Source organism: Cherax quadricarinatus, chromosome 6, assembly GCF_038502225.1.
Source record: "Cherax quadricarinatus isolate ZL_2023a chromosome 6, ASM3850222v1, whole genome shotgun sequence".
In the NCBI taxonomy this organism is placed as follows: Eukaryota; Metazoa; Arthropoda; class Malacostraca; order Decapoda; family Parastacidae; genus Cherax; species Cherax quadricarinatus.
The window spans coordinates 47,390,575-47,403,483 of record NC_091297.1 but is presented as its reverse complement, the minus strand read 5'-3'; the positions used below and the strand labels follow the sequence as shown (position 1 = coordinate 47,403,483).

The window sequence follows — 12,909 nt, the reverse complement described above, 5'->3', positions numbered from 1 at the left end:
GTCTACTCAACAGTCTTATCTACCAATACATAATCCAACAAACTACTGTCATTTCGCCCTACATCATATATTGTATACTTATTTATCCTCTTTTTCTTAAAATATGTATTACCTATAACTAAACCCCTTTCTATACAAAGTTCAATCAAAGGGCTCCCATTATCATTTACACCTGGCACCCCAAACTTACCTACCACACCGTCTCTTTTAAAGTTTCTCCTACTTTAGCATTCAGGTCCCCTACCACAATTACTCTCTCACTTGGTTCAAAGGTTCTTATACATTCACTTAACATCTCCCAAAATCTCTCTCTCTCCTCTACATTCCTCTCTTCTCCAGGTGCATACACGCTTATTATGACCCACTTTTCACATCCAACCTTTACTTTAATCCACATAATTCTTGAATTTACACATTCATACTCTCTTTTCTCCTTCCATAACTGATCCTTCAACATTACTGCTACCCCTTCCTTAGCTCTAACTCTCTCAGATACTCCAGATTTAATTCCATTTATTTCCCCTCCACCGAAAGTCCCCTACCCCCTTCAGCTTTGTTTCGCTTAGGGCCAGGATATCCAACTTCTTTTCATTCATAACATCAGCAATCATCTGTTTCTTGTCATCCGCACTACATCCACGCACATTCAAGCATCCCAGTTTTATAAAGTTTTTCTTCTTCTCTTTTTTAGTAAATGTCTACAGGAGAAGGGGTTACTAGCCCATCGCTCCCGTCATTTTAGTCGCCTCGTACGACATGCATGGCTTACGGAGGAAAGATTCTTTTCCACTTCCCCATGGACAATAGAAGAAATAAAGAAGAACAAGAGCTATTTAGAAAAGGAGAAAAACCTAGATGTATTTATACATATATGCATGTGCGTGTCTGTGAAGTGTGACCAAAGTGTAAGTAGGAGTAGCAAGATATCCCTGTTATCTAGCGTGTTTATGAGACAGAATAAAAAACCAAAATAGAAAGCAATAGTAATATAAGAGGGGCCTAGAGACATGACTAATGAACAGAGGATATGTTAATTTAGTGCCAAGAATGTCTATATTGTTCATTCTGGACCCTATTTTGAAATTGGCATCTCTTTTTTAATTTGCCTGAAATTGGCCAAATTGCCAATTTCTGACCACTTTATTGGGTAGTTCAAATCGGTAAATGGGCAGTTTCCTGTACTCAATTGATAGAAAAAAATGGAGTTCTAAAGAAGTAGCTATGAGTTTGGTCAACTGGAACAACGGAATTGGCCAAAAACAGGGCTCAAAGTCGGCGAAATTGCCGATGCGTGTATGTCGCCGAAACAGCTATCTTTGCGGGAGCGTAATTCCGTGAGTTTTCAACCAAATTTCATACTGTTGTTGTGATTACCATCGGGAAAAGATTCTATCATTTTATGAGAAAAAATCATTTTTTTTTTTCCCAAAAATTTTGCAGCATAGAATGACAGTCTCAGAAAGGGGCTTGTGAAAGTCAAAGGATTAATTCAGTCGAGTTGCCATAGCCAGCATTCATGCCTGTAGACATTATGTCAGCAGATAACTGACCATAAAAAGAGGGCAGAGGTTGCAACAGGCAGACTGCAGTTTGAAATTGACCAGTGAAGATGTGACAAAGTGGCCAGGGTCTCTCACTGGACCACACCCTCTTGAAATGCAAATACTCGTGGTCACATTCACGTAATTCATATTTCCCTGTCATACACTGACAGTCTCCAGAAAAAAGTGTGGACACTTCCTGCCATAAATACTTACAGACTACAGTGGACCCTCGCATAACGTTATTAATCCGTTCCTGAGAGCTCAATGTTATGCGAAATAATCGTTAGGCGAATTAATTTTCCCCATAAGAAATAATGGAAATCAAATTAACCCGTTCCTCACACCCCAAAGTATGAACAAAAAAAAAAATTTTTACCACATGAAATATTAATTTTAATACACACAAACTGAAGATTACATGCACAGTTACATGACACTTACCTTTATTGAAGATCTGGTGATGACTGATGGGATGGGAGGTGTGGAAATTTATTTGGTCCCTAAAGTTCCACAGGACGTCCAGCATGGCTGTACGGGACGGCTGAGCTGGATGGCCCTTATACCCCACCCAAACAGGGAAGCATTCTCTTGTCCGCGATGGATTCTTGGTAGGCATGTATTTAATTTATAGATTTACTCTTCAGGGAAGGAGTAGGTAGTTTTACTGGTAGTACACTAATATTAGGTTTACTAAGGCATCTGTAGATAATGATAAAGTAGACCTAAGACCTTAACATAGGTAGTAATAGGCCGATAATGTAGGCAAACACTAGGATAAGTTAGCTAGGGAGAACTGGCAGCCCTAGTTTGAACGAAGAGACGAGGGTCTGGAAGGGAGACCAGCTCACTCTTCTTAAGACAGACACCAACTGGACAAGACGTGCCGTGATCAGCAGATGGCGCCCCCACGTGTCTTCACATTTGAGACCTGGGGAAATCTGGTAGAGGCACCTCGATGTACCATAGATGACCTCCTCCATCAGCCCATACAGTAAGACAAAACCTCCACCTTTTTCCTCGTAGATTCTGGCCAGTGTCTTGGGAGATTGTGGGTTGAGTTTTAGCTGTGGGCCCGGTGTGCAACAGAGAGAGCATGCCCAGTAAGTACCAGTGTCTCAGAGCCGTCTGAAGCTAGTGTCTGAGTCTGCATAGTTATACTAGGGGATACATACCCTCTTGGATATAGGAATTTCTGAGGTGCAGGCAGGACACTAATAACGACTGAATATTGCAGGAATTAATGCTCCCGGTTGCACGTGGTTTCTGAGGGGGAGTCCAAAGGGGCTAAGGCTAGCTTGGGGAAGTGAAGATCAGGATATATGCTGCAACACCAAGTTAGTTAGTCCTTTATACGTGCATGCAGGCGAGGTTTCTTGCAATACCAATCATTTGTGAAAATCTGTCCTATAAGCCACTTGTGAGGCTGAGGTACCCACCTCAGAGCTCGGTGTCAACAGAGTTTGCCAGGGTAGGCGACTCACTTGGAGGCAGTCCACACAAATTTTCACAAAAGTGGTCCTTCGAAAACCGTGATGTGGAATAGCTAGGTTAAGCTATCATAGCTAGGCCACGGTTAGGAACCAGTTTAACAGAGTTAGGTTAAGCTATCATAGCTAGGCCACAGTTAGGAACCAGTTTAAAAAAAGTTAGGTTAAGTTAGCACACCTAGGTCAAAGTTACACAGAGGCTAGGCCAAGCTGACTATACACAGAAGTTGTTATTTGCAGTAATTTACAGGCAGGCCAGGTAGGCTAGAGAAGCTTGTGAATTTAATTATTTACAGTGATTACAAGTAATCCAGAGTAGGAGACTTGTGTGTTGATTACTTACAGTGGATTTGCAAGGTAGCCACAGTTAGGCTAGGCTTGTGCAAATTTTACAAAGGTTATAGTAGCTAGGACAGATTTAACCTAGTTATTATTTACAGGGAGTTATAAAGCCAGGTTTAAGTTATAGCACACTAGCTAGGTTAGGATTTACCTTATCCAACCATCCATGCTAGACAGAGTAAGCTGGGCACAGGCCAAGCTGTTTACATACATTATTTATTTACTGTTTCACAAGTTGAATTGTTGAATTTACTTGTGTTAACCAAGTGATTTTAATTTGTATACTGCACCCTTTTATTGTGTGATTTTCATCGTCTCTGATTCATGTTAATGTGGGATTTGTGAATTATACCTGAGACTAGGTTAAGTCCTGTAATTATTTGCTGGCATTGTACAGTTAAGTGCTAGATTAAGCTTTCACATCGATACACATTTTTGATTGGGATTTGAGAGCTAACAGTGTACATTTTTGATTCATAGTAGAGTCAATATAACAAAGGGAATTGTTAAGCTTGTTGAGAAGCCTTAAGACTCGTTCATTCTTACCTAACACCGTGACGTGCTGTGGGGTGGACTGGGTAAAGTACAATTAGTGTCACACTCTTCATTAAACTTCGACAATGGCAGATGGGGGTTCAGGAGAGTCTGGTTCAGTGTTAACAAAATTAAAACGATCAGTAGCAGCATACAAAGGGCATCTGAACAGAACGCGTAACAGGTGCAAGGCTACTTGCCAACGCAGTAATGTAGACTGCGATGATTTGCAGGACTGCTTGAAGAGCTTGGGGGAAAAATGGGAAGCCTATGAACAAGCATTCTCAGCATATGAGCAACAGGCTATTGAGGATGATGAATCCCAGGGAAGTCTTCAGCAGGCTATGGACGAATTCACTAAGGATGATGTAGATTGTCATCAGGAGATGAATATGTACAAAGATAAGTTAAGTACATTAAAGGCTAGTATTCCAAGAGTGGTGTTGAACACCGCAGGTACCCCAAACAACCACACACCTGTCAATATGTTGCCCAAGTTGCCCCAGTTGAATTTACCAACGTTCGACGGAACCTTAACAGAGTACAGGAAGGCCCCGCTTTATGGCGTTTCACTTTATGGCGTTCCGCTAATACGGACATTTCAAATTATGACCAAAACTCACTATACGGCTCCCCCCACCTGACTTTCTAATACGGTCACCGTGCCCCACCCTGTTTGTTTACATTCTCCATGAGCTCAGTAAGCACTAAGTCTCTCCATTTTGTCTGGAAACTCCAAAATTTCAAATGTTTTTAAAAGTTATTTCATATTTTATATATACTCTGATAATTATACTTATGTATACCTGTACCTAAATAAACTTACATACATCAAGTCATTTAAATGTCGTATATTACGTTAATATACACATTTTCATTAATCCATCCATGATATTTTTTTCAAAATTATATAATAAACACGATGCATAACATATAAATAAGATAAATACACCCCACAGTAGAATAAATAAACATAAATGTGAGATGTGAGCAGACGACTTCCACAAGTGACGCCATAATAACAATAGTCACCGAGTCTCATTAAATGTCGTATATTACGGTAATATACACATTTTCATTAATCCATCCATGATATTTTTTTCAAAATTATATAATAAACACGATGCATAACATATAAATAAGATAAATACTAAGATAAATACACCCCACAGTAGAATAAATAAACATAAATGTGAGCTGTGGTAGCAGACGACTTCCACAAGTGGTGATAATAACAATAGTCACCGAGTCTCATTAAATGTCGTATATTACGGTAATATACACATTTTCATTAATCCATCCATGATATTTTTTTCAAAATTATATAATAAACACGATGCATAACATATAAATAAGATAAATACACCCCACAGTAGAATAAATAAACATAAATGTGAGATGTGAGCAGACGACTTCCACAAGTGACGCCATAATAACAATAGTCACCGAGTCTCATTAAATGTCGTATATTACGGTAATATACACATTTTCATTAATCCATCCATGATATTTTTTTCAAAATTATATAATAAACACGATGCATAACATATAAATAAGATAAATACACCCCACAGTAGAATAAATAAACATAAATGTGAGATGTGAGCAGACGACTTCCACAAGTGACGCCATAATAACAATAGTCACCGAGTCTCATTAAATGTCGTATATTACGGTAATATACACATTTTCATTAATCCATCCATGATATTTTTTTCAAAATTATATAATAAACACGATGCATAACATATAAATAAGATAAATACACCCCACAGTAGAATAAATAAACATAAATGTGAGCTGTGGTAGCAGACGACTTCCACAAGTGGTGATAATAACAATAGTCACCGAGTCTCATTAAATGTCGTATATTACGGTAATATACACATTTTCATTAATCCAGCCATGATATTTTTTTCAAAATTATATAATAAACACGATACATAACATAAAAAGATGATAAATACACCCCACAATAGAATAAATAAACATAAATATAAGATGTGGGAGCCTGGTTTGTTTACTCTGTGCCTGGCCTGTCACCTCTCATGTACTCATTCTTTCTCTCTCTCATTTATTCGTTTTATCTCATTTACTTACTCCTGACCCTACATTAAGACTACAAATATTTTAAGGTAAGTAATGAGTGAACTGTATATACATTTTATCGCTCTGGGATGCTTAAATATCATAGAATAGTATGTGTGGGTGGGGTGGCCTGGTGAGGTAGCCTGGCTATTACAATACATACCACACTTGATTTCTTACAATAAATACTACTTGTCTCACCCTAGATTAAGACTATAAATATTTTAAGGTAAGTAATGAGTGCACTATGTGTGTATTGTACCTTTTTATTGTTTTTTGATGCCTGGTTCTATTGCTAACTTAATATATGTTAGTGTAAACTTGTTATCTAGTGTTTGTATGCATTTATAAGTGGAAAAAAAGGGTGTTCCACTTTACGGCGGTTTCCGCTTTACGGCGGTAGCCTGGAACCTAACCCGCCGTATAAGTGGGGCCTTCCTGTACACTGCTTTCTGGGATCAGTTTAGAGCCCAGATAGATGACAGGAACGATTTGTCAGATGTCGTCAAGTTGCAGTATTTGCGGTCGCAGCTCAAGGGTAAAGCCTTAGACCTAGTCCGGCACTACCAGATTACTGACACTAATTACCAACATGCCAAAGACCAATTAGAAGACATGTTTGGCAACACTGAGGAGATAAAGGTAGCTATACTTTATCGGTTGTTGGATCTAGAGGCTTGCCGACATGACCGTCAAAGCCTAGAGAAGTTCCGTATTGAGATTATGAGCTCGATAAACAGTTTCAGAGATTTGCATGATGAGAATGATTCAGAATGGGTCCTTAGCCAGGTGATTCAGAGGAAACTGGCTAGCACGACAGTGCATGAGTTACACTTAAAATATCGGACGAATAGGTTCACGATAAAACAAATTATTGAAGGGTTAGGGGATCTCATATCTCACCTGAGCGTAGGTCAGGGGGAGAAATTACCTACCAAGGAGAAGTCGGTCAACTTCCCCAGACATTCGAGAGATAGACCTAAACCACCTCCTACTAAGGTAGGCACGTATTATGTCCAGGGCGAGTCCTCCACCCACAGGGCCAAGGGAGAAGCCACTAAAGCGACCAGTATGAGACGGTGCGTGTTTTGTGAAGAAGAACACGCTAGTTCAGGGTGTTCAAGCTTCACCACCTATAACCAAAGGGTTCAACGACTAAGGGAGTTGAGACTTTGTTTCAAGTGTTGTGGAGAACATTTTGCCAGGGACTAACACCCAGCTCAGGGAGTGTCGGGGCTGCTGGAAGGGAAAGCACCACAGTGCACTGTGTCCTAATGATGCCGGATTAGCACAAGTTAAGGAGAGCAAACCGCAAGAAAGGGCGGAGAGCCAGAACAAGTCGGAAGTAGCGATAAGCGTGGTGAGTACGGCACCGAGAATTTGTTCTGGTGAGCAGTTTCAAGGCTCGGTGGCCTTGCCCACCATAATGGCGGTGGTTGCGAACGGGAAGAAGTCTGAAACGACCCGTTTGTTCTTCGACAGTGGGGCACAGAGATCCTTCATAGCGGAGAGTCTAGCAACTAGGTTGAAGCTGGAGACAGTTGGTAAAGTTGACATGAAGGTGGAAGGGTTTGGTGGGGAAGTCCCACGCAGGTCTTATCCAGTAGTCAATGTGACGGTCAGGTTAGCCGGGCATCGACGGGAAATTTCAGCCTTGATGGTGAAGAGGCTGCCCAATATCATTACCACTAGGGGACTGGCTGCAGCAGTCAAACGTTTGAGGCAGTTGGGTGTGAAGCTAGCGGAACCAGACATTGCTACAGACAATGTTAGTAATGTAGGCATCTTGGTAGGAGGGGATTACATAGACGAGTTCGTGTCTACAAGAAGGGTTATCAAGGAGGGTGTGGGCCTGTACAGGACTCCAGTGGGGTATATCATAGGAGGTAGAGTACCAGCTCACTTCCCTGCGACCCCGGGAAAGGAGGGCTCTGGTATTACAGCGACTGAGGCTGTACTGGTGATGCGGATTGGTGCGCACGAAGGTCTGTCAGAGACGCAAGTTGGCACATCCGACAGTGAGCCGGTCCATAAACTATGGGACCTGGATGTAGTAGGGATTAAAGGTGACCAGCCGCCCCCCGAACACGAAGAGATGTATCGAGATTACTTGAACCATGTGCAGTTCAGGGACGGACAGTACTGGGTGCGACTCCCATAGAAACCGGGACACCCAACGCTGCCCACTAATTTCAAGAAGGCACGGGGTCAGTTGAATTCATTGGTGAACAGCCTGACCAAGAAGGGTCTGGTGGGGAAATATGATGATATTATTAAGGAACAGCTGGCCCTTGGGTTCATTGAGAAAGTGCCCAATGCCAGCCCTGGGGAAAACACCCATTATCTTCCACACATGGCAGTCACCAAGGAGTCGGTAACCACTCCCATCAGAGTAGTCTTCAACTGCAGCTCGCAGGCGAGTCCCTGAGAGCCATCGTTGAACGACTGTCTGCTCACAGGGCCCTCCCTGACGCAGAAATTAGCAGATGTGTTGTTGAGATTCAGGACAGAACAGTACGCCTATGCGGCAGACATTAGCAAAGCCTTCCTACGTATTGGGTTGCAGCCACAAGACAGGGACTACACAAGGTTCTTGTGGTTGGCTGACAGGGAGGTGCCCAAGCAAGGGTATGATACCTACAGATTCAGGGCAGTGTTGTTTGGTGCCACTAGTTCACCATTCTTATTACAAGCTACCATAGACTACCACCTTGTGAACTGTAATAGCCCACTTAAAGAATTACTGAAGACCCTATTTTATGTAGACAACATGCAAGGTACCACCTCAGATGAAAGGTTGTTGATGGACATTTACCGAGAGTTTAATCAGGAGATGCTCTCGGCTAACATGCCATTGAGAGAATGGGTGACAAACAATCTAACGTTGCGGGGCACGGTGGAACGTGACTATGCTGGTTACTCAGTACCTGAGGTAACATCGGTGTTGGGACTGGAGTGGGAAATCAAGGAAGACAGACTTAGGCTAAAGAGGAAGCCTGATGGGGAAGGGAAGCTGACCAGGAGGTCTTTGCTGAGCAAAGTGCAGACTGCCTTCGATCCTTTGGGTTTGTTGACACCCATCACCATTCGAGGGAGGATACTAGTGCAACAGACCTGGGAGCTGAACCTAGGTTGGGACGACCCCCTGCCAGAAACAGTCTGCCAGGAGTGGGATCTGGTTGGAAAAGACCTAGCAGAATTGCACGAGTTCACATTCCCCAGGGCCATCGGGTGCACCGGGCGGGATTATGACTTGCACGTCTTCTGTGATGTCTCCTCCAGGGCCTATGGGGCAGTACGTATTTGGTGGCCGGGGACCAAGTCAATCTGGTCACCAGTCGTGCGCGGGTGACACCCCTGAAGGATTGCTCGATCCCAAAGCTAGAGCTCACGGCGATGTTGCTGGGAGCAAGACTGGGTAAGTACGTAGAGGAGGTGTTGAGTAATCTGAGGGCGACACACACCTATGTATGGACAGACTCGGAGGTGGCCTTACAGTGGGTCCAGAATGACAGGTCTAAGCTCCCCTATGTCAGGAATCGGGTAAAGGAGATACGGGAACTACAGTCAACGTCAACAATTCTGTATGTGCCTACAGATCAAAACCCAGCCGACCTGATAAGCCGAGGGGTGACACACAGAAAGCTGAGTAAAAGCGAGATTTGGTTCAAAGGCCCAGACTGGTTACCGGCAAGGGATTGCTGGCCGGAGCAGAAATTCGTGGAGACAACCAGCAGCATTGTACACTTTGCGGGGGAACACGACACTGAATTATTTGACCCCAGGCGCTACTCCTCATGGAGAAAACTTATGGGAGTCACGGAAATGGTATTTCGATTTGTGAGGAAGCTGCATGACAAGGTAAGCCAAGGTCGACAGTTGTCTCTCGTGGGTCCCAGAGAATATTGGATAAGGCAGTACCAAAGGGAGAGGTTTCCAGGAGTGCTGGAAGTACTTGCGACCCGGCAGCAGGTTATGGCGTCAGGACGCGTGTCCAACGACGACGACTCAGGGAACAGTAAATTGGTTCACTCATTGGGATTGTTCCTAGATTATGCGGGGCTAATAAGATGCAGGGGAAGAATACAAAACTCGGAGCTCAGCTATGGGGCAAAACATCCCGTGCTACTGGGAAAGGAGGGATGGGCGACAGAGCTATTGATACAAGATGCCCATCAGAGGACCTTACTTGGGGGGTTTGGAGATGCCCTCACCTGCCTACGTCAGAATTACTGGGTATTGAAGGGTCGAGCTGCCGTCAAAAGGGTGCTAAAGAGTTGCACGGTCTGCCGGCGGTACGACGGGAGGACCCTACCATACCCAGGTCCACCACCGCTGCCTCAGGAGCGGGTACATAGTGACAGGCCCTTTGAGACTGTGGGAATAGACTATACTGGGGCTATCACATTGAAGAACCCAGGAGACGATAGGGTGGGGCCTCAGAAAGTATATGTCTGCCTGTTTACTTGTGCCACTACTCGAGCGGTGCATTTGGAGTTGGCAGAAGATATGACAACAGAGACTTTCGTGAAGTTGTTCAGGAGGTTTACTGCCAGATTCTCGTGCCCGCGATTGATTATCTCGGACAATGGCACAAGCTTTAGGGCGGCCGATAAAGTTTTCAGGAATCTTAGGGACAACGGAGAAGTATGAGAACACCTGAAGAGAATAGAGTGCGAGTGGAGGTTCATAGCTCCCAGGGCGCCCTGGCAAGGGAGATTCTATGAACACATGGTGGGCACAGTCAAAAGGTGCATTCGGAAGGTCTTACACGGCAGGAGGGCGAGCTTTGATGAACCGAGGACAGTCTTAGTTGAGATAGAGGCAAGAGTTAATAACAGGCCTCTGACCTACGTACAAAATGGGATTGACGAGCAAGAAGCTCTCACCCCAACTCACATGCTGTTTGGAAGAAGGATTGAGCCCTTCCCCACAATTTTGAGTCAGTCTTCCAAGGAGCTGGATTATTATGGGCCAGATGGTCCCCCCATCAATGAAGAACTGCACAGGAGTCACAACAGACTGGTGAACATCCTGGACAAATGGAACCAGGTGTGGCACAGGGATTACTTGACAACCTTGCGGGAACATTTCTATGGTGCCGACCCCGAGGCAAATAAGATGATGCTAAGTGAAGGGGACCTGGTGCTCGTAGAATCCGAGGCGCCCAGGGCATACTGGCCTCTTGGCCTGGTAGTGTCAACCCACCTAGACAAGGCTGGGTGGTTGAGAATGGTGAAAGTGAGAATGAATGGTGTCGAGACTATAAGACCCATCAACAGGCTTTTACCTCTCGAGGTCCACACGGTGGGACCGGGACATGAGAAATTAGACCAGAGGCTGACTGAGCTGAGCGGCCGGACGACCCGTCGAACGGCGCTCAAGTCCAGGGCCCACTGGGGGGGCCTGCGGAAGGCAGACTTGATCTAGACTTAGCGCCTACCTTCGCCGGCGGGAGGATGTGGAAATTTATTTGGTCCCTAAAGTTCCACAGGACGTCCAGCATGGCTGTACGGGACGGCTGAGCTGGATGGCCCTTATACCCCACCCAAACAGGGAAGCATTCTCTTGTCCGCGATGGATTCTTGGTAGGCATGTATTTAATTTATAGATTTACTCTTCAGGGAAGGAGTAGGTAGTTTTACTGGTAGTACACTAATATTAGGTTTACTAAGGCATCTGTAGATAATGATAAAGTAGACCTAAGACCTTAACATAGGTAGTAATAGGCCGATAATGTAGGCAAACACTAGGATAAGTTAGCTAGGGAGAACTGGCAGCCCTAGTTTGAACGAAGAGACGAGGGTCTGGAAAGGAGACCAGCTCGCTCTTAAGACAGACACTAACTGGACAAGACGTGCCGTGATCAGCAGACGACGCCCCCACGTGTCTTCACATTTGAGACCTGGGGAAATCTGGTAGAGGCACCTCGATGTACCGTAGATGACCTCCTCCATCAGCCCATACAGTAAGACAAAACCTCCACCTTTTTCCTCGTAGATTCTGGCCAGTGTCTTGGGAGATTGTGGGTTGAGTTTTAGCTGTGGGCCCGGTGTGCAACAGAGAGAGCATGCCCAGTAAGTACCAGTGTCTCAGAGCCGTCTGAAGCTAGTGTCTGAGTCTGCATAGTTATACTAGGGGATACATACCCTCTTGGATATAGGAATTTCTGAGGTGCAGGCAGGACACTAATAACGATTGAATATTGCAGGAATTAATGCTCCCGGTTGCACGGTTTCTGAGGGGGAGTCCAAAGGGGCTAAGGCTAGCTTGGGGAAGTGAAGATCAGGATATATGCTGCAACACCAAGTAAGTTAGTCCTTTATACGTGCATGCAGGCGAGGTTTCTTGCAATACCAATCATTTGTGAAAATCTGTCCTATAAGCCACTTGTGAGGCTGAGGTACCCACCTCAGAGCTCGGTGTCAACAGAGTTTGCCAGGGTAGGCGACTCACTTGGAGGCAGTCCACACAAATTTTCACAGGAGGAGGGGAGTGTGTTGATGGTCTTAGTGTTTAGAACAGGAATCCCTTTCCATTAGGACTTGAGGTGTCAAGTCCTTTTCCGGGGTTACTTCCCCTCTTCTTTTAATGCCACTAGGACCAGCTTCAGAGTCACTGGACTTCTGTCGCACATCTGTCCATAGAGGTCTGTACCTCTCGTTCCTTTATGACTTTTCTAAAGTGGTTCACAACACTGTCAGTGTACAGGTTGCCAACACAGCTTGCAACAGCTGTCTGAGGGTGATTTTCATTCATAAAGGTTTGCACTTCAAGCCACTTTGCACAGATTTCCTTAATCTTTGAAGTAGGCAACTTCTTAAATTTCTCTCTCCCCTCCTCCGAAGCAGTTTCCTCAGGTGTGGCCTCTTGCTGTTGAAGATGATCTAGCAGCTCATCAGTGGTTAGTTCTT

At 44.4% G+C, this 12,909-nt stretch overlaps 1 protein-coding gene across 10 annotated transcripts in view; it reads right to left on the bottom strand.

The window, feature by feature from the left end:
- mof (males absent on the first) overlaps window positions 1-12,909 on the bottom strand; it is a 510,758-nt gene that overhangs the window by 303,256 nt on the left and 194,593 nt on the right. The window lies entirely within an intron of this gene.